Below are 24,262 nucleotides of genomic sequence, written 5' to 3'. Positions count from 1 at the left end.
CAAATTATGCCTATCCATGTTTCGCAGGGCTGGTACAGCTGCTCCTCAGCTCCAGTGATACAAGAGAAAGTTTTCCTCAAATAACAGACAACTAGGAGTCAAACTGGTTACTTAAGTTGACACTAAAATCACCACTTATTTACACAAGTTTTAGGAGACAACAACAACAGCTGTGAGCCTCCTGCTTTCCTTCATCACATCACCAATATCATGAGATCCATGAGTGAAATTCATGACCAGCTTGCCTCTTCGCCGGTCGGCCAAAACTCAGAGCCCAGATAACAAGCGGCCTGGATGATGCAGCTGAGCGCAACAACACGGTAACAGTTATCGACATGTAGAAAAGGGTGTGATCACATTCCACAGCAACACAACTGCATTTAAAAACTCTTCTTTTTGGAGTTTTTTTTTGTCTGCACATGTGCACACAGATCCTGGCTGTCTCTCCCAGATCACCCTGCAGCCTGTCACATGCAAAAGTCGGCTCCGGAAAGTGCAAATTAACCAAACAAACATCCTGCTGAGCTCCTTACCTCTCAGTGGCTCCTCAGCTGATTGAACAGTGTGAGATCCAGAGGGAGATACAAGCCGTCCAGAGCAGCTGACCAGCAGCCCTGCATCTACACCCACAGACCGACCGGCTGACTGACTGACTGAGTGTCGGAGTGACGGAGCGAGCGAGTGGGAGGCTGGATCACTGGATGACTGACTGCCATTCAGCTGGAGGCAGCAGAGCGGAGAGCCACTCCCCTCAGCGACCACCTGACTCGCTGCCTGGCTGCAGGGACAGATGGATGACTGGTTTAATGGCTCTGACTTGCTGACTGTCTCGGAGGTCGACCTGCTGACTGGATTCCTGTCACAACTGAATGGAGGACTGACTAAGAAACTGACTACACACACAAAAAAAACTAAGTTAACCCTTTGAGACCAGAAGCAACATTGCTTTTCTTGTGCTGCTTTCAGAATTATTTAAAACTCTATTTAAAAATTTGTGGATTTAGAAAATTATTTTTAAAAAGCGAGGGGAAAATTTCTAGGGTGGAAAAAAAGTTAGGGAAAAACAAATGAACAAATGTTCCACAAATACAAATTGCAAATTTTTAGATTAAGAATAAATATTTTTAAATGATCAAGAAAAAAAATCTAGGCTAAAAAAAAAAGCAAGGGAAAAACCATATTCAAAAATATTGGTGTGACTTCTTCCAAAAACCTGGGCAATGAGCAACTAGGCAAGAAATGTTCAACAAATTGCAGGAAAATTGTGGATTTAAAACATAATTTTCAAAAATGTAAGGTAAAAAAAGCTGTTGCTGGTTTACAGCTACTAAACAATAAACTAATCAAAGTCTGTCAGAAAAATTAAAGTGCTGCCTACAATTTTCAACCAGTAGCTGACTGGTTGCCAGTCGGCTAACTGGTTAGCTGACTGGTTAACTGGATTGTTACCTACTGAGGTCCAGATGTGGTTTTGAGGTTTTCTATCTTTGTGCTTTTTTTCTTTTCCTTGTCTGCTAAATTCTGCTTCTCTCCGTCTCTGTTCCTCTGGCTTCATGAGAGGGTGGGGCCGAGCTACTGTAACACACACACACACACACACACACACACACACACACACACACACACACACACACACAGAGCCTTATCAGTTAGTAAATGCAGACCAGCCTCAGGTGTGTGTGTGTGTGTGTGTGTGTGTGTGTGTGTGTGTGTAGCTAGCAGTAGTAAAACAGGAAGTAGGTAAGAAAAGATAAAGACAGCCCCAGGTAAATTCTTGAATGGAGGAAGTGCATTTTTATTTTATGCGTCAATTCTACTCCACTACTTCAGAATGAATTGTGAATTAATTAAAATTGAAACATAAAACGTACGGGGAAAATAGTTTGTCCGTCTGTCTGTATGGGTGCCACTTTTTGTCCTGGCAATGCAGGACACCTTAAAGTGTAAAGCAAGATCAGTGATTTCTTTCTAAACACTTTATAAATGTTAGAAAACACTTGTCAAAAAAACGTGAAAAGAGAACTGTGTTGAAATTAATTGTTTTTCACAATTTCTGTGTCTATTGCATCTCCTGGCTGATTTCACTATTACATCACAGTTTGAGTGAATATTTTTTAAGGATTATGTTAGATTTCATTAAATTATTGTTTATGTATCCAGCACTGTTTCTATAAAAGTCCTGTATATTCTTATTCTTCCTGATTTGAATTATGGTTGTGTAATTTTTACAGTGTTTTTTAAGTTCTTGTGTGACTGCTTATGTGTTTAGACAACATTTAACAAGAAAATTACAATTCATTGGCTCCGCCCACAGATATTTACCACAGCCAATGAGATTATTACTGCTTCCACAGCAGAGATACAATCTGCTTGTCCGTGTCACAGTCTTGTCTGAGCGACATCGTAGCAGCCGTGTGTCTTCGGCTGGCCGGCAGCCGTGACAGCTTCATTAGAAACGTCAATCATCCAAAGTGACGATAACACAACGAGACACCAGCAAAGCAGAGGGAGGGAGGGTGAAAGGATACAACGCTCTGAGCAAAACTCTGCCTCTCACTCTTTCTTCCTTCTCCTCTCCTTCCTTCACACTTCAGTTAACCAGAAACTCACAAGCTTTAAGTTAATATTTAAATTTAAAATACAATAAATTTCAGTCGTCCCTCCTCAGAAAGCATTACTCAGTCTGACTTTGTGTAAGATAAATTATAAAAAAGTGTGTATTGTGCCGATATGGTTGGAAACGCTTAAATAATTAAAAAGAAAATATCTCCTGTCCCTTTCAGCTGGTTTGGAGTCGACATGTGTCCAGGCGCTGAAGCATCATGCAGCTCGTGTTGGTGACCTTTAGGCCTTTAAAGGCCACCGTACCACAACACCTACAGTTACCATGACAAAACAAGATCTATTGCCGGCTCTGCGAGGAAACACTGACAGCAGGAGACAATATTCTGTTATATCAGAATCTTTTCTTTCCTCTCCGTTGTTTTTTTTCTTGTGATTGACAGCAGACCTGAACTGGATGTTCAGAAAAGACAATTTCTCTCCTTATGCAGAATTTTCTGTCCTGTGGTGGCTTATGATTATTTATCCAGACGGAGCCTCGTCCCCTAAAACTACATTTACATACAACTACTATAAAACAGCAAATATGTTTTAAAGGAAATGTACTGCAGAAAAAAATATGTTTTTTTATTAATATAATGAGGAAAGGTATCCTAAGTAACATACTGGGCAAGTTGCAAAAATGTTGATACTGAGCGCAATCTTCTAAAATATGCTATCAATTTAAAATGACTACAACATTTTTTAAATCTTTTATTACAGTCATTTAACTGAAATTAAGATCTTCCCCTAACCTTAACCTAAGTGCATTATTTCTTTAACCTAAGACGAAAGTCTGGATGCAAAGGTCCTGAACTTTGTGCGTCCACCGTTCTCCACAACCACCGTCCGAAATAGGGATTTTTTAATTCTAAGCCGACACACCGATGTTATTCATTCCCCCCTTTGGGCAAAGGACATAAATAAGCTACATCATAAGAAAAATAAGTGAACTGTTTAAGAGTAATTCAGGCCTTCACCTGTGAATCAGCACAGATTCATCCATACAAATTTATGAAAAGATCGAGCTGTACTTGACTCAGAATTATGGCGGTTGAATCGGATTTGGCTGTTCACTATGTTGACTTCAACTATGAAAGTTACAGTCAGCCCACAAGTGATTCAGAAAAGCAGAAAACACCTCAAACCACATCTCAGCTAGTTTATCTTTTCTCATCATGCACAAAGCTCCTCACAAAAAAACAAACATTTATCGCCATTATTAACTTTTCATTTGTCAAAAAGTCTGCACAGTAAAAAGCATAATTCACTGAAACAGCGGCGATCTGGTCTGTGTGTCACTGAGGGAATATTATTAGGGCCAAAATGGCAGCGTCAGCGGGACAGTGACGTCACTCCATGTCGCAGATAGTTTGGTCTTTCATTGTGTTCCACATGATTTGTTTAATAGGAAAATGCAGCGAGTCCAGGCAGAGGCATGAAGGGCCGCTGGAGCAAACAATGGATTCACTGGGACAACACGACTGCTCACATCACCGAGGTGGAATATATTTTATTTACTCTACGCTACGGAAAGAAAAAATATTCCACCAAATCAGCATCAACAGTGGCATCAAACTCTGCCCCCGAGAGCAGCAGAGACGCTCGGAAAACAATCCCTCAACCCCCATTGGCTGAATGTCAAAAGGGCAACGAGGTTCAAACCGAATCGCATAAACATGCTCCGAGTCGGGGACAGCAATTCCCACAATTCCCAGTGAACCAGAGAGAAGTGCTGAAAAATTAATAGTGTTAATACATTGGATGGGTCTCACTAGTACAGAACAAGACACTGACACAGAGATGGAAATTAGTTCACGTAGAGTGCGAGCGCTCACACACACACTCCCACACACACACACACACACACACACACACACACACACACACACACACACACGCGCACACACACACACACACGCACACACACACACACACACACACAGCTGGCGACAGTTAAACAGGGTCCACTGGTCATACGACGGTAATCGCTGCCATCAATTTTGACAACAGAGCGTAATAGTGGAGTGTTGTGCATCTTTTTGTGTGTGTGTGTGTGTGTGTGTGTGTGTGTAACCATACTACATAACTGCTGATAGTAAAAAGCTAACAGCCTGACACAGGACATAAAAAAACTCGACCTGCTGAAAAGACATCTCCTCTCGTCCTCATCTGCCAGTTAGAGTTTACCTCTCACTTTCAGACGTGTAGCAAAACACACATAGTTCTCACATTTAACCCTTAAAAACCTGAGAAAATCGTCTTGATTTAGTTCAAAATGTGGAAGAGCGATGAGCAACTTAACAAAAAATTGCCTAAAAATTGAAAAAGAAAATTACTGGGGGAGAAAGCAAAAATAAAAAAATTAAAAAATAAAAATTTACCTCACACTTCCAGACGTGTGGCAAAACACACATATTTTTCACATTCAACCCTTTAAACCAGAGCAAATGTTCTTTATCTTTCTTTTTTGTGTGGTAATTTTCTTGTATATTTCCCTAATTTCTTACTAATTTTTTGGTCATTTTTTCTCAAGTTGCGTGTTGCCTTCTTCCTGTGTTTTTGAAAGAAATTAAGCCACTTCCAGGTATCAATAGGTTAATCAACTTAAGAAAATATTTTAGAGTAATTATAATGACTGGGTTATAAAGTTTCAGGGCTAATAATATGTGCTCTTTATTCTCTTGTTGTTACTGCATGGCGCTGCTACACCCCAATTTCTCAGTTTTGAGATCAATAAAGTATATCTATCTATCTATCTATCTATCTATCTATCTATACTCGGTGTATTGATCCTGATTACTGTAATTTCAGTTACTGTGAGTAAAGTACAACTCTGAAGAACGTTTGCGTTACTTGACTATTTTTATCCCATGCCACTTCTACTCCATAATTCTTCAGAGGGAAATATTGCACTTTTTACTTCACTACTATTATAAGATAACCACTTTATAAATTAAGATGTTTGTGCACAAACCAAATGAAAGTGCAGCAGAGAAAAAAAATTAGTCGATTAATTCAAAAAATTGAGGTACTTCAAGCATCTGATCGGGATTGCGGGTTTTCCCGGGCACATCTGAGTGGTTGGAGGCCCTAAAGTTGACCTAAAATACACTCGAGGAATTTTATATTATATCTCATCTGGCCTGGGAACGCCTCGGGGTCCACAGGAGGAGTATTTGTCTCGAGTATTGCTCAGGCTCTGCCCCTGTGACCCAGCCCCAGATAAGCTGATGAAAATGAGCAGCTTTGCTCTTTAATGAAGTCTATTGACGGTTTCAGAATACTGCACGGCTCCTTCATTAAATGAGCATTATGACCCAATCATTTTCAGTCCACCTGACAGGTGCTTTCGCTGCTCGCATTAGGTGTCTGTCTCCATCCTCGCTGTTTCTCGTTGTTTTACCACAGCGTGACGAACACCAAGTTTCACTGCAGCATCTTGTTTGTCTCACGTTTTGAGGAGAGAAAATTACTTCCTTTTTTTCATCAGTATTTAAATGTGCATGCAGCAGGTAGGTAGGTATATAAAACTGTATTAGTAACTGTATATGATTACTATAAGCAAATTATTTAACCCTTAGAAATTTGAGCAAATTGTCTTGATTCTTTCAAAAACATGAGGGGGAGGGCAATGAGTATCTTAACAATGAATAAATGTGCAAGAAAATTACCTGAAAATTAGATCTAAATAAACTGCCAAAATCTAAGGATGTCTTCTTGATTCAGCTCAGCTCATCTGCAGCAGCACCAGCAGAAGTCTCAGGTGGAAAATAATGGCTCAGTCATGCAGTTTCTACTGCAGACCAGTTAAAAACACTGACAGAGTGTCTTCTCCTGTTTAAAACCGTTTATCCAGGGACACACACTCAGCAGAACACAACAACAGAGCCTTTCTCCTGAGAGCTCCACAGCTTGTAAGTGAAAGGTCATCAGTTCAAACCCCAATGCTACTTACAAACAGGAGAAAAAGCAGGAATAACTCCTTTCTTGTGTTAAGAAAACTTTTAACATAAGAAATGCAACAATCCCTCCAACATCAGAAATTACATTTACAATTACAATCAGAAATTAATGATTTGATAAGTACGTATGACACCACTAAAGCGCAACACACACCTGTTACGTTAAGTTTTTTTTAATCTTTTATGAGTTCTTTTCATGAGTTCTTTTTTCCACCCTCAGCTGCAGTTTAAATTGCGGGATGAATAATTGGCCTGGCTTTTATCACAGTATTAATGTATACCAGGGTATTTAGAAATCCGAAAGGTATGTTTTTCAATACCATCTTTCTATTAAACTCACGGCATGCGGTGCACAGCACGCACCACCAGAGCTCAGTCTCTAGTTGCTACTGGTGGAACAGGCGGCTGAGCTGAAAAAAACAGTGACACCTAGCAGTAGAGGGAGAAGTTACAGGACTGTAAACAGCAGGCAGCCTGCATGCAGAGAGACTGTGAGGAATAACGGCATGTTTTGGGTTTTTTTGTTTACATCTTTGTGAATTAAAGATTTATTTTGAGCAAATCGCTGATGATTATTGGAACAGTCAATTTACTAACTGGATTATTTGCAAGAGCAACTAAAACGGTTTGGGCGAGTTTTATTTTGTTAAGTTTGAATGTTTTATGATGAGTTAATGAGGCACTTAAGCCTCGTCAGTCTTCCATGACCCGAGAGTAAGTTTAATTCATAAGGTGTAACGTTGTATTTCTCTGCTTTATAAGGAAAATGGGTGAAAGAATATTACTTTTCTTAGAATTTTGTGGGTTTCTTTTGTGTTTTTATTAGTCTAAAAAGCTGAAAGTTAGCCGTCTGGAGGGAGATCACGCCGGAGCTAGAAATTTTTGGTAAATGAACATTGCTAATAACAACCACATACAATTCCAACCCAATCACTTCGGTTCCGACAGAAACATCTCACCAAAGAGCGGAAAGACTGACATTAATTAATTTTAAACACTTTGGTGACTTTACCTCTATGAGGGTTGATATTTCTTTGATTCATATGAAAAGACAGACACTAATATTGACGTTACAAACACTTGGTTACCTCACCACTGCAATTGGACATCCTACATGAGACCAACACACTGAGTCCAAACAAAACAGCTTCTCTCAAACCGAGAAGAACAGGTATGAATTGTCGAGGCGTGCCGTGGCAAAATGTGACTCAGCGAGCGCTCACAGCCAGCACAATGGAGACCATTATGGCTCGACTGCTGATCATAATGTCATAATGTCACAGACTGTGGCGATGTCGGCGAGTCAGCAGAAATGGAAGTCGCTGATGTAATGACTACAATCCAGTTTAGATTAACGTTGCAGCCCCATTCAACAGGAAATCAATTCATGAAGATGAATGACACACTTATTGTATGAGACAGTTTGTGAGAACAAAAAAAATCAAATCATTCAAATAAAAAAAAAATGCTTTTATTTGACTTTTAATGAGCTAAAATTAACCATGTTTAAAGACTTTCATTCCAAAGTAAGAAAAGAGTTATTTGAGAGAAAAAACAAAACTAGAAATATACTACTGTGTGCCGTTATCCTCAACATTTCTGATGAATTTAGCACTTAAGCATCCCTTAATAACTAAACTAATACAGTTTTAGTTACATTACAAGCTCCATCTGATCAGTAAGAAAACTCTCTTCAGGATTGATAAGAAGTTTTTAAGATAAGGGTGCACCCACAGCCAAGTGTTTTACTTCTGTCCACCAACAGAGGATTTTTGGACGGGGTTTTAATTCACATTCATGTGGCACAGTTAAGCTGCAATTCCATCAAAAGCTTTTGGCATTGCAACCAAAAGTAACACCTACAAACATGCATCTAGACCCTAGAACTGCTTAGCATTTCAACTGCGGACAGTACTCTTAATTACCCCAATGTCACAATGTTTCGGGTAAAGTTTGGTTAGGCTACGGCACAGAAACAACTTGGTTAAGGTTCGGGAATGATTTTGGCTGTGTTTTAAGCCTCCTGCAGACTGTGGGATTTTAGTATTCCAGTAAGTTTAGTGCAGCTACACTCTGCGACACGGATATTAATAATCATGGGTGCAACATCAAGTTTGATGTGTGCAGACTGTATGATGCCAACCCCTACTGAATTGCTACGGGCTACAACTTACGTATGTTGACGTCAATATGCGAACACAAAAAGTTGTCAGGTTGGACGGTTATTAAATCATTGGTCAAAAAGACAACATGAGACCTTTCACTTAGGAAGGAAAAAACACAGAAGGTGAAGAAGGAGAAGAGACAGAGGATGAAGAGAGAAAAGAGCAAGCTGACGACACTGCAGTTTAAAAATGTATGAGTCTCCAGCCTCCAGCAGATTGCCTGAACATGTGTGTGTGTGTGTGTGTGTGTGTGTGTGTGTGTGTGTGTGTGTGTGTGTAAGCATTTAACTGTCATAATGAAGAACAGATGTATAGGGGACAGCTCAGAAGGAGGCAAACATAAGTGTTTTGAATATTTTCTCTTGTATACATTTTGCACTATGCGTGTATATTTTCGGCCCAGTTGCCAGAGGAAAATGTGAAGCATTGTATGTTTCTGCAAACCATTCTGCAAACTTATTTTATGAGCTGACTCTGTCAGGAGGGGGGTGGAGGGGATGGTGGATGAAATGATGCTGAGGCAAGACACCTGCCAAGCTGCACACCAAGGCCAACAAACAACAAAAATTGTTCGTTTTTAGCGAGTCATTACTGTGTCATCACTAAAAGTGTATGTATTTTAGCAACCAATCTTTTTATTTCCCACCTGAGAATAGTGCCACAAAAAGCAGTTATTTTGTACTGCAACATGTGTCTTGCAAAAATGATTCGTGAAAATCCGTGCTTTTTGAAAATGACTCCTTCAAAAAGCAGGTATTTCAAGCCAAAACATGATCTTTTCCTCGCCAAGTGTTTTTTGTACCTAAACCTAATCACCACAGAGTTGTTGTAAAGAAACATAAAATTCTACAATATTCACAAAATAATAACCTTTCGATGTTTGCATTAACATACAGTGACAAAAACATTTCTGGTGATTGTTTTAATATATTTTTAAATAATTATGTATTTGTATGTTTTAAACACCTTGTTTTTCCTCTATGTTTTATTACTATATTAATATTTGTAAGTTCTGTTTTAATAGTAAGCTTGTTTTTACTTTTGCTTCTTGTATCTGCTTTAATCTGTCTTGTGAAGCACTTTGTCACATCTGTTTTGAAAAGTGCTGACTGTGGAAAAGGACTGAGTTGTCTTGCATTATCTGCTGCGTTTGTGTGATTTTTCAGAGGATTTTATTGTTTCTCGTATTTCACAAACTCCCTGCTGATGCTATTTATGTAAGTGACAGAAAAAGAGACGCCTCTGTTTGACCTTTAATAAAGTCACATCAGCTGAAGCTCAGTGTACAAGTCATGAGTCCCCAAATGAGGAGGAGGAGGAGGAGGAGGAGAAAACAACACAGCAGAGGAGGGCAAAAGATACAGAGAAGGAGAATGGGAGGAGGAACAGGGGGAGAAGGAGTCTGAGCAAGAAAAGAGGAAAGATGAAAAGATGTAAGAGGAGGGAAAGAGGAAGAAGGGAGCTGGAGGAATATATATTCCTCAGTTTACTTAATCAGAGATCCACACTCCCGGAGTGCAGAGCATACTCTGGGCACAGACGGAGCAGCAGAACGCCAGGTGCAGTGAAAAGTATTTCGAAAAGTCGAAATAGACTATTTCTCAGAATAACGGCTATCTCATTTTAATGTTGTCCATCATTTTTTGACACAGCTCTAGATGAAACCAGCTGCATTCCCATGAAAATCGTAAACGCCGTGGTGCAGCGCTGGGTCTTAAAGTTTGCTTTCACTCGCCTCTACAACAGCTGCTCCTCTAACCTAATCGACTGATCTGATCTGATAGCTCTAAATGAACTGATCACAAACTAATTAGTCAATTCTTCACCCCACGACAAAATATAATATTTTCTTACATTTAGACTACTATATATTTTTAAGCAAATAATATGTGGCTGCTAATACTTAGATGCCATTCAGACTACGGTCTAATCACAAATCTCTGACTCAGACAGATTACTTTGCAGCACCACAAATCCACACTGACTCAAACTTGCGTCCACAAGCTGAGACCTGGCGTGAAGTTTGATCGTATCCTCTGAATGCCGAGCTGGAAACGACCATATACCCAGTATTCTGTTCTATGTTTGTTTCATAAATGAGGGCCTTAAAAAAGCTATAAATGTGATTTGATCTGCCAGTTTAAAATCACGCCCTCATTACAACAATTAAAAGCATAAATCATTCAACATGTTAAAATGGAGAGTCGACACCTCGTCTGCGTCCTCTGAGATAGCGAGAAGAGAGCGCAGTGGGAGGGATGGCAGCAGCAGATGTGGCATCGTGACCAGTAACTCTTTTGCACTTGGAAAACAACTCCACACCTCTCCTCCTCCTCCTCCTCGTTTTCTCTCCTTTCTTCACCTTCTCTCTCCTCCTGCCTCCGTCACCAGGCAACTAGCCTTTCCTCCCTCTCTCTGCTTTTTCTCTTTTTTCTCTCATCTTCATCACTCCCTCTTTTCTCACGCATTAAACCTCCCTCCATCCCTTTCTGTGTCTTATACGCATGGTTTACACTCAGAACTGACTCCATAAAAAGCAACAGACATCTCAGTTACACCTTAATGTTCTGCACATCACACGAAAAAAAAAAAAACAGAAAGACTCAATGTGCTGCTATGCTGCTCACAACGTCAGTGTGGCGGCTCTAACCTGGTAACAAGGACCCCGAAATTTAAAAAAAAAAAAGTTCTGCGATGGAAAAGTCTTCGTTTGATAAAATAGAAAAAAGGAAAATGGGTTTGAGAATATACCGTCTGTTAACATTTTGTGTGCTTTGTATTGAGTCGACTGAAGAAAACCTGCAGAATGGAGAAAACTCACTGATTGGCGATGCACGAAGGCGGGTGTGCCACACACCAAAACCATCATTTACCATACACCCCTGTCCTAATTTGGACTTTCCAACGCTCTGATTTATTAGAAATATTTGGATCATGAGTCAGAGCCACCACTGGAATCTAAATCCACAAATGCTATAAAACTAATAATATTAATGTAGCCTAATCTCTATGTGCAACTGTGCAGAAATACCACGTTTAAACTGAATTTACAGACATGCAATAAATGCAGAATTCAAATATCAGTGTTATGAATGAAGCTTCGAAGCGTTTTTTCTATTCAGTGCAGGCCTTACTCTCCCTTTTTTCCCTCATCTCTCTTTCTCTCTGTGCTCTCGTTCCCTTGTTCTCCTCTCATTCATCCCTGCCTCTTCCCTCTTTCCTCTCTCTTACTCAGCTCTCTTTGGGTTCGCTTGTTTTCAAACTAGCACAGTTTTTCCCTTGAAGCCGTCCCTATGATGAGCCGTGCAGGGACTTCTGACGTACATCAAGCACGCTCCTCACAGCGAGCGAGGGGAGATGAGGGATCGACACGAGCAACATGAAAACCTCTAAACCCTCAGAACTTTAAAAAGGAGAAGACGTCTGACACGGTTGATCTCCAATAAAAATTTAAAAGGGAGCTTTTATCAGGGAGTTTTACGGTTGAATACAAATAAAATTTCTGAGGCGTATAACCACAAATAGCCAGCTGTTGGATTATTGAGGCAGGTAGAGCATTTTATGATTTTATAATAAATAGTTATTATCTCATTCAGGATTCATTTAATGAAGTGAGTCTGTGATTTTTAATTTGGTATGATGGTCAGGTTTGACAGCAGTATGTGGGCATGAAACATGGTTGAAATCAGCATATGAAGACATTTTATTGAATCATAATATAAAGCATAATGTAAATAAAGGAAAAATCATGTTCCATGTTTCATTATTTAAACAAAAACCCTAGTATATGGTTGGACCATGTATGAAACACTATAAGGCTTTTAAATTGAAAAGACTGCTTTTAATTTGAAGTGGCAGCACTCACTCGGGAATGGGCTTTCATGAAGTCATACATTTTTAGTCTATGGCATTTTCAATTTCATAATTTGGCCAAGCAGCTACTACAGACTTCTCTCTACTCAAAGCCTGCATAAATCACACAAAAGACTTTAAACGCATTATTGTCCTCACAACTTATTTTTTATCTTGAAATATTTAGATCCATATCTACCTCAATAGCACAGCCTCATACACGCACCCTGGATCACATTCACCCAAAGGGCGAAGATATAACATTTGGGAATAAAACAACATGCGCAAACACATTTCTGCGACTACAGTACATCTACTGCTGCTGGTTAAATTCATTATTAATAAACTGCGATTAGTTTCTAATCTGCGGCCTCCTTTTACAGCAGAGAAACTGACAAATAAACACTCCTCAAAAACAGTCAATTATCACTAAAACATGCTCAGTTCATGCTGTACACTGATCTATCAGAGGACTAATGAGAGGCCTGTCATAAGTTCCCAAAGCACATCTAAAAGGAATAAATAAAAACTGTTTTGCCTGATTAAGTGATGCAAGACCTAAAGTGAAGCAGAAACACAAAGCAAATACTCAAAATCCTCATGCTTGACATATAAATGATAAATAATTTATGCAATAGTCTCTGTTAAATTTCTGTTAATCAACATCTTCAACAATCAACTAATTTGCACATAATTATTTAGTTCTTTATATTCTATTTTTCATTTAATATTTTTATATCGCTTCTATAATGTTATGTTACACCTTATGGTAATTGAAGTTATTATTTTTATTCTTCCTAAATTCTAACTGTTCTGTACCAAAACACCAAGTGAAATTCCTTCTATGTGCAAAACCTGATTCTGATTCTGATATTTTAAGTGTTATTGATCACCCAAATAAAAAAAGGGGAAAAAAAAGAAAAGGAATCTTTGCAGCTCAGGCTTTTTAGGGAACTGAACCTCCAACCTGGTGTTAGCACCTTGCTCAAGGAAGTGAAATTTTAATCCCCACGTTCGTGTATTGCTTCGAGTAACTGGACTTGCACACCCTGCTAGTGTTAACGCCTTCATTTGGGAGGCAACCGTGACAATCAATGCATTTACACGATGTCAGAAAAAGTCAAATTATTTTGACAAACAAGGCAAAGCATAAGCAAGAGGGGCTTCTTGCAGAGGCAAAATAACTTGAAGAGCCAAACAATAATGCTGAACTAAGGCCAAGCAAAACATACAAACAATTACACAGCAAAAATCACAATTACAACCCATACCAATTCCAGTAAATACAATTCAAAGAATATAAGCACTAAACACGGAAATAATAGTACTAATAATAGAATTAAACACAATCAAGACAGAATAAATTAAAATATGAATTAAAAGACAAACTAAAGTAGATTTATTAAAATAATCTGGAATCTGGTACAATCCATGGCACCACTAGTGAATGTTTTAGTAAACTTTTTACTCGGCATAAAGCTCTCCAAGTATCACCGTCACGGTACCACCCACTTCCTGTTTGGAGCTACAATCGCATTGATTTTAAACTACTGATTTTACATCCACTTGGTCTCATACCATCACAGGTAAGCTTGTTACTAATCATGGATGTATGTGCATGCTACTTTCATGTTTGTGACTACCTAACAAGCTGAAACAAAAATACTGCATGGAAGTCAAAACTTTATATTTTGGAGATTCATCTGCGTACCACAAAAGGGAGATTGTGTACATCAGCTGTACACGAATCATAGTTTGGGAACCAGTACGCTTTCACATCCCAGCAACATTACTTCAGTTCTCTAGAGAATTAAACCTCCAATCTGGAAGTGATAAAATATTCTGTGTTGTGCTGATTCTGCTGTGTTCTGATTAAGCTCCACACATATTACTGTCCTATGCATTTGCATCTAATTTCTTCTACGCAAATTCTAGCCAATGGAGAAAGTCCAGTTAAAACTCAGAGCCAGTTCTTGATGAAGTGATATTTTACATTTTGTGCCCATTTTCTTCCACCAGGCTCATTTACTTCTGAAAATATGAATCCAGCTCTGCAGAAATGTCCCTCTGTAGGGCTAAAACAGAAACCTTTTCCTCCTACGGTGTGGCGAGGAACAGTAAAAAAAAAAAAGAAAAAAGGATGGTACCAAATCACAAAATGTCAAGGCAGCAGTGTAATAGAGGATCACTCTGCCCTCGCCCGACTCCTGTCTGTCAAAGTGTAGAGAGTGGCAAGGAAAAAAAATAAATATTGTGCAGAGAAATCTAAATGTCAAGGTTTCCCCCAGAACCAGAGGACATTACAAATGCTGCACAGATGCCCACACCTCTGCAATTGATTGATGCAAAAGCATTTACAAAAAAAAACATTTTACTATTTGTCAGGCGACAGAAAGAAAAAGAGACTGAATCATTTTCATCTTGCAAATTTCCAGGGGCAAATAGCAGAATCTACTCCATGAAAAACAGACAGAAGCAAAGAGAGAATGAATGAAAGATGGAAAAGAGACAAACAAGCACAGACTGTGTTTGGTCCCATGGTGCGTTCTTGGCAATGATATATAGATCTCATTACTTTTCAGCTTATTAATTCATGCTCAGTTCATCTAAAACTGATCTCCGTCCCTGGCTCCCTTGTTGATCAGATGCTTTCATCCCTCTATCAAGAATTTAATAACATTTTCAGTTACACAGATTATTAATCAACACAGCAACATACAACCTGTTACATACACACAGAAGTTCGGCTTCAAAGACCAGCCCAGTGTGACCACTCAGTCAGCACGCTGTGCACAGTTAAGACCAGCTAATTTCAGAGCTCGATTCGGGCATTTAATTTCAATAAACCTATTTTATTCATACAGACTGTGATATAGACCAAATTGCAATCATAACTGTTTTATTTACAATAACTTCAGGGTAGAAAACTGCCCTGTCATGAACACCAAAACAGCCCTTACCAGCAGGGATTTGAGGCCGTTATATCAAAAACACCAGACTTTTTTCATTTTAATCACTGAGAGGCTGAGCTGCTGGTCTGCCGCTGCCTCCATCTGCTGTTATGGAAGGTAAAGAGGAGCAAATATTCAAATATAGTATACATTTATTAGATTTTGTTTTTTTTAGGTGGCTAAAGTATGTTTTGCTACGGCAACGTTGACAGCAGGACTTAGCTTAGCTTCCATGCCGGTGTTGTGGGACTAACATGTTTACATGTATTTTAAAACACAATAATTCGACTTTTCTAATATCATGTAAACGTACTGAACGACTTCCATCCACTCACCAACTACATACCAAGATTATGATTAAGACTGAAAGACTTGTGCAACTTATGGCAATTTGATAGATAATTTATTTTCTCAATTATTTTTAAATTTATTTTTAGCAGTAAGAGAGTTGTAGAAATGCCAACCAAAATTTCCTCAAGCCCATAGCAGGCCCATCAAATGTCCTAATTTGTTTGACAAACAGTCAAAAACCCAAAGATATTCAGTTAACTTGAATGTAACAATGAGGTTAAGCAGTAAATGCTCACACTCATTTTTTTGTCATTTCTTCTTGAAAATTTAATTTAAACACTATTTTTCAAGAGCAGGGTGTCTCACTCAGAGAATACTGTAGTTTACAATTCTCGTCTTTCTGCTCAATTTTATTAGCTGTTAAATATCAAATAATTACTTTTTAATTATTCATAAAAAGAAAATAAAACTCGCTCAATATGACAGCTTCACGTACGCAGTTGCATTTGTGTCCTGATGTCTGATTTGATGTCAAAGACAAACAGCATCTATCTATCACAGACGCCTCAGAGGACAGTGCGCCTGTGCTGTTTATAAATCACAAGTATTAAAACAGCACTACACTGCGAGGAGTTCCCCGTCATGACAAGCTGTAATCCACGGTATTTATGAGTGAGGATAAAAGTGGCAGCTGAGGGGAGAGAATGTGCTGCCGAGCTGATTTACTGTCCCAAAGAACAGCCCTCATTATCGATCCTGCATTATACAAAAAGTAGTTCCAACCGAGCAATCTGACTGGTCAACAAGACGTTTAGATCAAATCTGCACGACAGCACACCTTCCTCATCACTGAAAATATTACTCCGCCACTTATTTTAAGCACTGCACTTGCAAAAACTCCAGAATTGCGAAAATGTTCATCAGTTGGGTGTTGAGGAGCATTTAACCCTTGTGTTGTCCTTAAATCTTTCACTGACAAAATATGTTTGTTATACTTATGTACACAAGGTCTATTGGCCCTAAATTCCAAAATAAAGGGAAAAATATGTGCTCACAACTAAAGGTGTAACACAGTCAAACCAAGCGGGGTCATTTTGACCTCAGAGGACAAAAGGTGCAGTATCGTATGTACTGATAACACATAATGAAAAGATAATCTAAAAGACAAACTAAAATAGATGAACTAAAAATAGACAACATCACATAAAAGCAAGTCTACAAAAATAGGTTTTAATTAGTGATTTTAAGAAGTGGCTGATTTCTGCAAGCCTCATCTCTTTAACTGCTTTGCATTCTGCTTTGCACTCGCGTACTGCTGCACATCTGTAAGATGCTGTATTTTCCTTGAGTTTATGCATTTTATATCCTCTATTTTTACACTTATTTTATTTATAATGTCAGTGGGTTTTATTTTATTAATTTTATGTTATGCATTCTGTGCACTAAATTTTTATCCTTATTTAACTTACTTTTACTGAAAGGTGCTATACAAATAATGATGATGATTATTATTATTATTATTATTATTATCATCATCATCTCCTCAGTCAGGTTGTTATCAAATATGTTTACCAACAGGTTATTACAATTCAGAAATATCGAGGATATCACTGAACCAACAAAAGCTTTTGGAAATTTTGCATTAACTTTGCTCAACAGTTTTATTCCATGTGTTGAACTTCTGAGTGTCCGTACAGTTGTCACCATAAATCGTTTAAATCTCTCCATTCCTCACCTCCTCTCCTGCTTATCCGACTGCGAATTATCCAAACCGACCGGCTGAACCGTGCGAGACACTTGAGATCAAATCGTTAACCTGAATGTGTCACACCACCTCCATCCTCACACCAAAGCACAACCACTACAGGGAGACGAAAACGATGATTACAAATACAGCTGCAGCTCATTTTCATGTCAGTAATGTTTTGTGTAACGTGCATATTAATAATGACAAAAACAGTTCAAAAACTAAAGATATTTAGTCTACTTTACCAAAGTTTGAATTTAAGCAGAATATCTTCACTAGGGGGTTGACGGATGCTGGTTTTTTAGGGCCTATAGAGACACCTATTATTAGTACTTAATGAGACCGATAACAGATATCTGGAAGGGATATGAATTTACAATAAAAATGTAAATCTCTCTGTCAGTACTTAGAGTTTGGAATATTACAAACTTTAATGAAAAACTTTGTTTAAATGCTTTTAAAACTGAAATGTTCAACATCATATACAGCAAGATCCCATCAACTTCTTTATTCATAAAGTCAACTGAAAATTACACTAATTATACTAAATTACTCTGCAACAACCAAGTTGGAAGAACAACTTCCCAGAACACAACCAGTTTGATGTTTGTGGAAAAGCAGAAAAACTGTTTGTTTGCTGCTCATCAGGGAGTGTAGTCGGTTCATCAGAGTTTTTGTACCGAAATCCACGGCTTTCTGCTGCTGATGACAGCAGTGAGAATTTAGCAAAAGATGTTGCAGCTGGAAAAACACACAAAACAATGAGCTGAAAGACGCTATCAAGCTCTGCAGATCCGAGGGGAGCAGCAGCGTTGCCGAAGTCTGGCGATTCATCACTAAAGGCGACCCCATTCACATACATGTAGTCATGTGATCCATTCATAACGGGCTATAAAGGATATTGATCCTTGCTGCTTCAGTGTGGGTTGAAAATGCCAGCTATAATTCGGTGCCTTTGAGAAGCGCTGTCTCCGGGGAACTCGTCACAGTCTGGTTCTTTGGCTCCAACCGGCTCTCGAGCCTCAACTCAACCAGACTGTGGCTGCCAAGAAACATTTCTGTCACTAAAACTCAATTCTGCCGACAGCCAATCAGGGGAGGCACACACGCCGCGCTCGCCTTGGAGTGCTACTGCAGTCGGGCTCTCGCTATCAGGTGGCAATCTTATCTATGCATTAATCATCTTAGGAAGGCTGAATCCTGCTGGTTCTGGTCAATACGCTGCAGGTGGGTGGCAGGAGGCGGAGGAGGCGGTGACAGAAACAGAGAAAGACAGAGAGGACGAAGAAAAGGGCACTCTGGTTAGGGAGAGCCGTCCCAGAGTTAAAAGGTCACCGAGAATCATCACAGCAACACATCCGACCTGTATTCTCACAGGCTGCGATTCTCTCCGGATCAACCTCAAAAGTACAACTGGATTTTCAGGCATCGCCATGGAAACTGCTGATCCGCCTCATGAAAACTAAATTACAATGGCAAGAAAGGTCCACAGGCCTGAGTGTGTGCAAACAGTTTGACTGCGACTCCAGGTTATTGTTATCTCAGTCAGATTGCTATCAATCAGAGACCCTCTGCAGGAAGAGGAGGTGGCAGGCAGAGCAGGGAGGAGGAGGAGGAGGAGGAGGAGGAGGAGGACCTAAGGGGTCGCTCAGAGAAAAAGAAAATCTGCGGTATGAAATTCTGTTCATATTTAAAGACTTTCTCGAAACAATGCAAATGCAATAATCATTTTATTCTACCTACAACTTGCAAAGCAGACTTTAGGCCTGCCTTAAAATTAGTGATGCTTTTTTTGACTGTATCATTTAATAATAATGAAAGATCTTTTAATTTTTTTTCTTCAATTTTAATAACAATGGGTTAGCTTCACTATCTTTACAATAAACGGCCAAATTAACCGTTTGGTAGAGCATGTTTTCAAAAAAATATTTGACGCAATTTAGACATGTTTTACTGATGAATGATGCTACATAAGGACAATAAAAACTGCTTTTTTAAAACATTTTATTGTGTCCTGCTCTAATGTCAGTGTGTCTTTTGCTGGATGGACAAAAACAAAACAAAGCTAAACATCAATTTCCGCTATGTTTTCAGGAATAAAATGTTCTATAAATCAGGCTATGAGTGATATATCTGCTATATCTCCTCTGTAACCTCAGAATATAGACAGAATTAACAATTAATGCCATTTTTTTTAACCATATGTCTTCCATTAGGTTGCATTTCAAAACAGTTTTGAAGTCCATATTAACAAGGTAAAGCGAGTCCTGCAGATTGTCCTGATTAGGATTTAAATGACAGCATTTGTTGACTGATGCATTTAGCAGCGCTGTAGTTAATGTCTTCAGCAAAGTTTAATCAACCGGTTTTTGGTGATTCATGCACTCCAAAATAGTGCTTTGGTGGCTTTGGCAATGCAGACTCTCGCTGACATCTGTCTGATTAGCTGCATCTGTGTGCTCGGCGCGTGGGTGGCAGCAATTTCAAGACTGTTTAGGGACCCCAATATGTAGAAATAATTAAAAGTAATAGGAAAAAAAATATATTCATGCAATAAACCAAGTGGTTTTGCCCAAATCTCAGAGGACACAAATGCATCAGGCACAGCTGCAGACAGTGACAGAGACATGAGAGAAGTAAAACATTTGTCACCGTGCATCTGCTGCAGCCACAAATCTCCTGCTTTTGCTTATTTTTTTGTTGATTAAATCATCTTTTCATGTAATTTCAACAAATGAATAGCGATTTTCAGGAAGCCAAGGCCGTCGGTGTACAATAATACCAGCAGAACAACCCCACGAGCCAAAGGTAATCTGTAATTTCCATTATGAGTCCATCAGTGAGGCATCAACCTTGGACTGATACTGGAGACGTGAAACAATAAAGCAGCCAACAGCTCAGGGGACACCGAGTGCATTACCAAACCAATAAAGGCTGCTTCCACTAATTACCTCTGCTCCTTCCATCTTTGTTTACAAACTGATTTATGAGTCAACAAATACCCCGAATCTGCCTATGGGACGGAGGCAGATGCTCATTACTGTCACAGGAGCAGAGGAGCTTCTCATGGGTGGGAATCTGAAATATTATGTGTCATTCAGCGAGACACCTCGCTGAGCAGTTTACGGTAAAAACCGCAGCAAGCAAGTCAGAAAATCTCATAGAGAGATGTGTTTCTATGGCATTACCAGGCTGGGTGCATGTGTACCCTACCGAGGTTTAACCACATGCAAATCAGGACAAGCAAAGTCGAGACAATGTGCTCCAAACAGAAAACATTCGTCCCTCACACCTCTGCCAACAGCCAAAGCAGCAGGACGCAATGTAAATGTAAACAAATAAACGACAGCTACAAACACCCAGGTGTCTTCATTCAGCAAATTTCATCCTCAAAAACTAAATCAGTTTGATCAAATTAGCTGTGCAGTTTGAAATACATTTGATGTAATGTTCCACAGGTGTTATTTTGACCTCATATTAGCATTTCTACTGGGCACAGGCCCAGGGGCCCCAAGTGTCAGGGCCACCCTGGCCTTCACCTGCAAAATTTCACTGAAATTAACAGGTACCAACCTGAAGGAGAGTCAAAATGACCACAATGAGATGCAAAATGTCAACAAAGCAACATATAAAACAATCAAAAGATACAAAATGGCTTCAAATTATTTCAACTGTCTTGTTTCAAGATACAAAACTGACTCAAAGAGACTACAAGAAGACACAAAACAACCACCAATAGACACAACACAGCAAGACTACAAAGCAACACAAAAATTATTTCAAAGAAACAAAAAAAAACAAAACAAGAAGAGACACAAAATAACCACAAGAAGGTAAAAATGGCTACAAAGAGACACAAAACAACTACAAGGAGACCACTAGTGCATTCTGCAACAGGAAAGAGTCAAAAACAAATTGTTGCCACAAAGCTGGAAACACTTTCATCTAAAATATAATTGCATGTTGTAATAATTTCCCTGCATTGGGACTAAGGTGCACAAACCAGACTAGAGGTCAACCAATATTGGTTTTTCAGGGCCGCTGCCGGTTATAAGTAATTAATGAGACTGATAACCGATATATGAAAGTGATATGCATTAACAATAAAAGTGAAAATCTTTCTGTAAATGTTTTGAATTTAGAATATAACAAACTCCAACACAAAACTTTGTTTAAATGCTTTAAGCGAGTCAAAACTCAAAACTGTCCAAAGCACATACAGCAAGTTCCCTGCACCTTGTTTTATGAAATCAAAGAAAATTTAAACAAAAATCTATTAATAAAAACAGCTTCTTGATGTTTTTTTAAAGTAAGAGTTCCTCCCATGCTCACACTGTCTTTGCACTTTTTAATTGATTAATTTTATCAGCAATTGTTAAAATAAAACACTGATACAGATAACCGACAAACTGCCAAATATCGGCCCTAAATATTGTCCAGGCCGATAATCTGTCAATCCCTAAACCAAACCAACAACAACAAAAAAAAATCTCCCCAAACCAAATTTAAACAAGGATGTCCACAAACTTGACCTGACAAATTTCACTTATGAGATGTCACACCTCATTTTTTGTAACAATTTATCCAAATTTCATTGGCATACACTCCAACAAGTCTTGCCAGGTGCATGCACACCCACGCGCTCAAACTGCAAACACGTCAGATCACGTACACACACACACACACACACACACACACACACACACACACACACACACAAAGAGTAATTTGCCTAAACGGATCTGAGGTGCAGCGCTTTGCATGCTCAGAAATGACTGTGGCTTTGGAGGCTGCAGACACTTTGCTCCTCAGCTGCTCCTCCAGCAGCAGCCCTGCGCCGGGCTATGACTCATACCGCCTGCTCTCCACCGATGCTGGAAAGTAACACGAAAAAGCACCAAAAAACAACCAACAAATCTGCACCCCGAGCCCGGAGCATGATCGAGAAACGTGTCTTTCTCGTGTCTTTGCTTCTTACCTTTCTTTGACGTGATAGAAACAAACTCAGATCCTCCTCGCAGGTGTCTGCTGCTGCTGCTGCTGCTGCCTGGCCAGTTCGTCTCCTCCTCCTCCTCCGAGACGTCGCATCTCTCCCACAGTCCGGATGGAGAGAAAAATCCGCGCGGAGATCACCGAAGCTGCCCAGAGCTCGACGTGGCGGCTCTGTGAAGTGTTTGTTGGGGTGCAGCGTGCAGAGAGCTCGAGCGAAGCTGCGAGTGCGACCAGCCTGATGGATGTCGCTCGGCTTCCTCGAGGGGTGGAGGTTTGACGCTCCTGACGCATTCAGGGACTCCTCGGAAAGTCGGATTTCGAAGAGGTCAAACCGGCGATTATTTGCCTCCAATGAAGTACTTTTTGTTTCATAATTTTATCCTGAGTGTTATTTAACGAGCACAGATTTTCTTGCCATAAATGTTAAATTTGGAACAATCGCATTTTTTTAATCAAAGGGACAGTTCACCTCAGAGGTGTCCAAAGTTTTTTGAATGGGCACCAGATTAAACCATGTGAAAAAAAAAATTGAGGGGCCAGGTGCTTCTCACATTGCAAAAAAGTTCAAGTTAATTGTAAAAAAAATTAAATAAATAAAAACCGATAATAATAATACATTTTCAAAAAGTAAAAAAAAAAAAAATCACATCTAAGTTAGACAAAAGTATTCACCGCTCCTGAAAGTGGTGGCCCTCGCTGTCCACTCTGTTATGCTTCTTTCTTTGTTTATTTGCATGTTTATTGTATCTTTATGAAAACACACTAGTTCTGCCCATGTCGCTCCAACTTGGTGCATTTCTACAAACTCTGTTAACATCCTGCCATGAGTGAGAAAAGAAAAAAAAATGGAGAAAATGCAAAGTTTTGCTGATCAACAGATACTGTGCGGCAGGCTATGCATGCTATTTAAAATCTATCTGAGGGCCAAGTTACATTTTGAGAAGAAAGTCATAATATTACTTGAATAATGTAATTTCAAGGAAAGAAATTGCAATATTATGATTAAAAAAACTTGGAAATTTACGAGAATAAAGCTGGCATATTACGAGATTAAATCCTAACATTACTAGGAAAAATATTGTAAAACCATAATGTTAAAATCATACATTGGCGAGAAAAAAAGCTGTGACATTATGATATTAGACTCATGATTTCATGTGAAATAAAATAAGATTAAGATTAAGACTGGAGAGTGGGGTAATACGGTAAGATTCCCCATACATCATTTTCACTTTTTATCTCATATTTTTGGATAGTATAGTACAGTTTATTTGTGCACAATTAAAAAGTGCCAAAGATCCAAATGAATAAAAATTTAAAAATGTGTAAGAAGAGGTCAGAAGTCAGAGGCTTATACAAATACCTCCCAAACAAAAAGACAAGAAAACACAAAACAAACAGACATAATATTTTTAACATTTTATCTGAATTTTAACCATTCATTCATTATACCATATTGTTACTAAAATAAATAAAATAAAATGAAAAAAAACTTTTATTATTGCTCACAGTGTAAACAGAAAAACCTGTAAACAATCATACCTGAACATCATTTGATGTTTAACTGAATATTTTAAGTTATTTTATGAGTGTGTGTGTGAGTGAGAGAGAGAGAGATGTTTTGTTTAGGAATAATCACATGCTGTATCTATCATAAAATTTAAATAAGCATCACAACCAATGCAAGCAGTCTTAATT

The 24,262-nt window shown here is 38.9% G+C and overlaps 1 protein-coding gene across 3 annotated transcripts in view; it reads right to left on the bottom strand.

Moving 5' to 3' along the window:
* rab27b (RAB27B, member RAS oncogene family) overlaps positions 1–22,885 on the bottom strand; it is a 53,311-nt gene extending 30,426 nt beyond the window's left edge. Inside the window, exon 1 of one of the 3 annotated variants that reach the window (XM_088071099.1) lies at positions 22,551–22,885. The gene's annotated coding sequence lies outside the window, so the exon portion shown is untranslated. Of the gene's footprint in view, positions 1–533; positions 772–22,550 lie in introns of those variants that run through there. The other 2 variants (XM_042509536.2, XM_042509537.2) reach the window with 2 other exon arrangements.
* Positions 22,886–24,262: the final 1,377 nt, after the last annotated feature.

The sequence above is a fragment of the Plectropomus leopardus genome, chromosome 20 (genome assembly GCF_026936395.1).
Source record: "Plectropomus leopardus strain MGB_pleo_1.0 chromosome 20, ASM2693639v1, whole genome shotgun sequence".
Lineage (NCBI taxonomy): Eukaryota > Metazoa > Chordata > Actinopteri > Perciformes > Serranidae > Plectropomus > Plectropomus leopardus.
The sequence above is the reverse complement of the archived record's forward strand: the minus strand, read 5'-3'. Positions and strand labels throughout refer to the sequence as shown.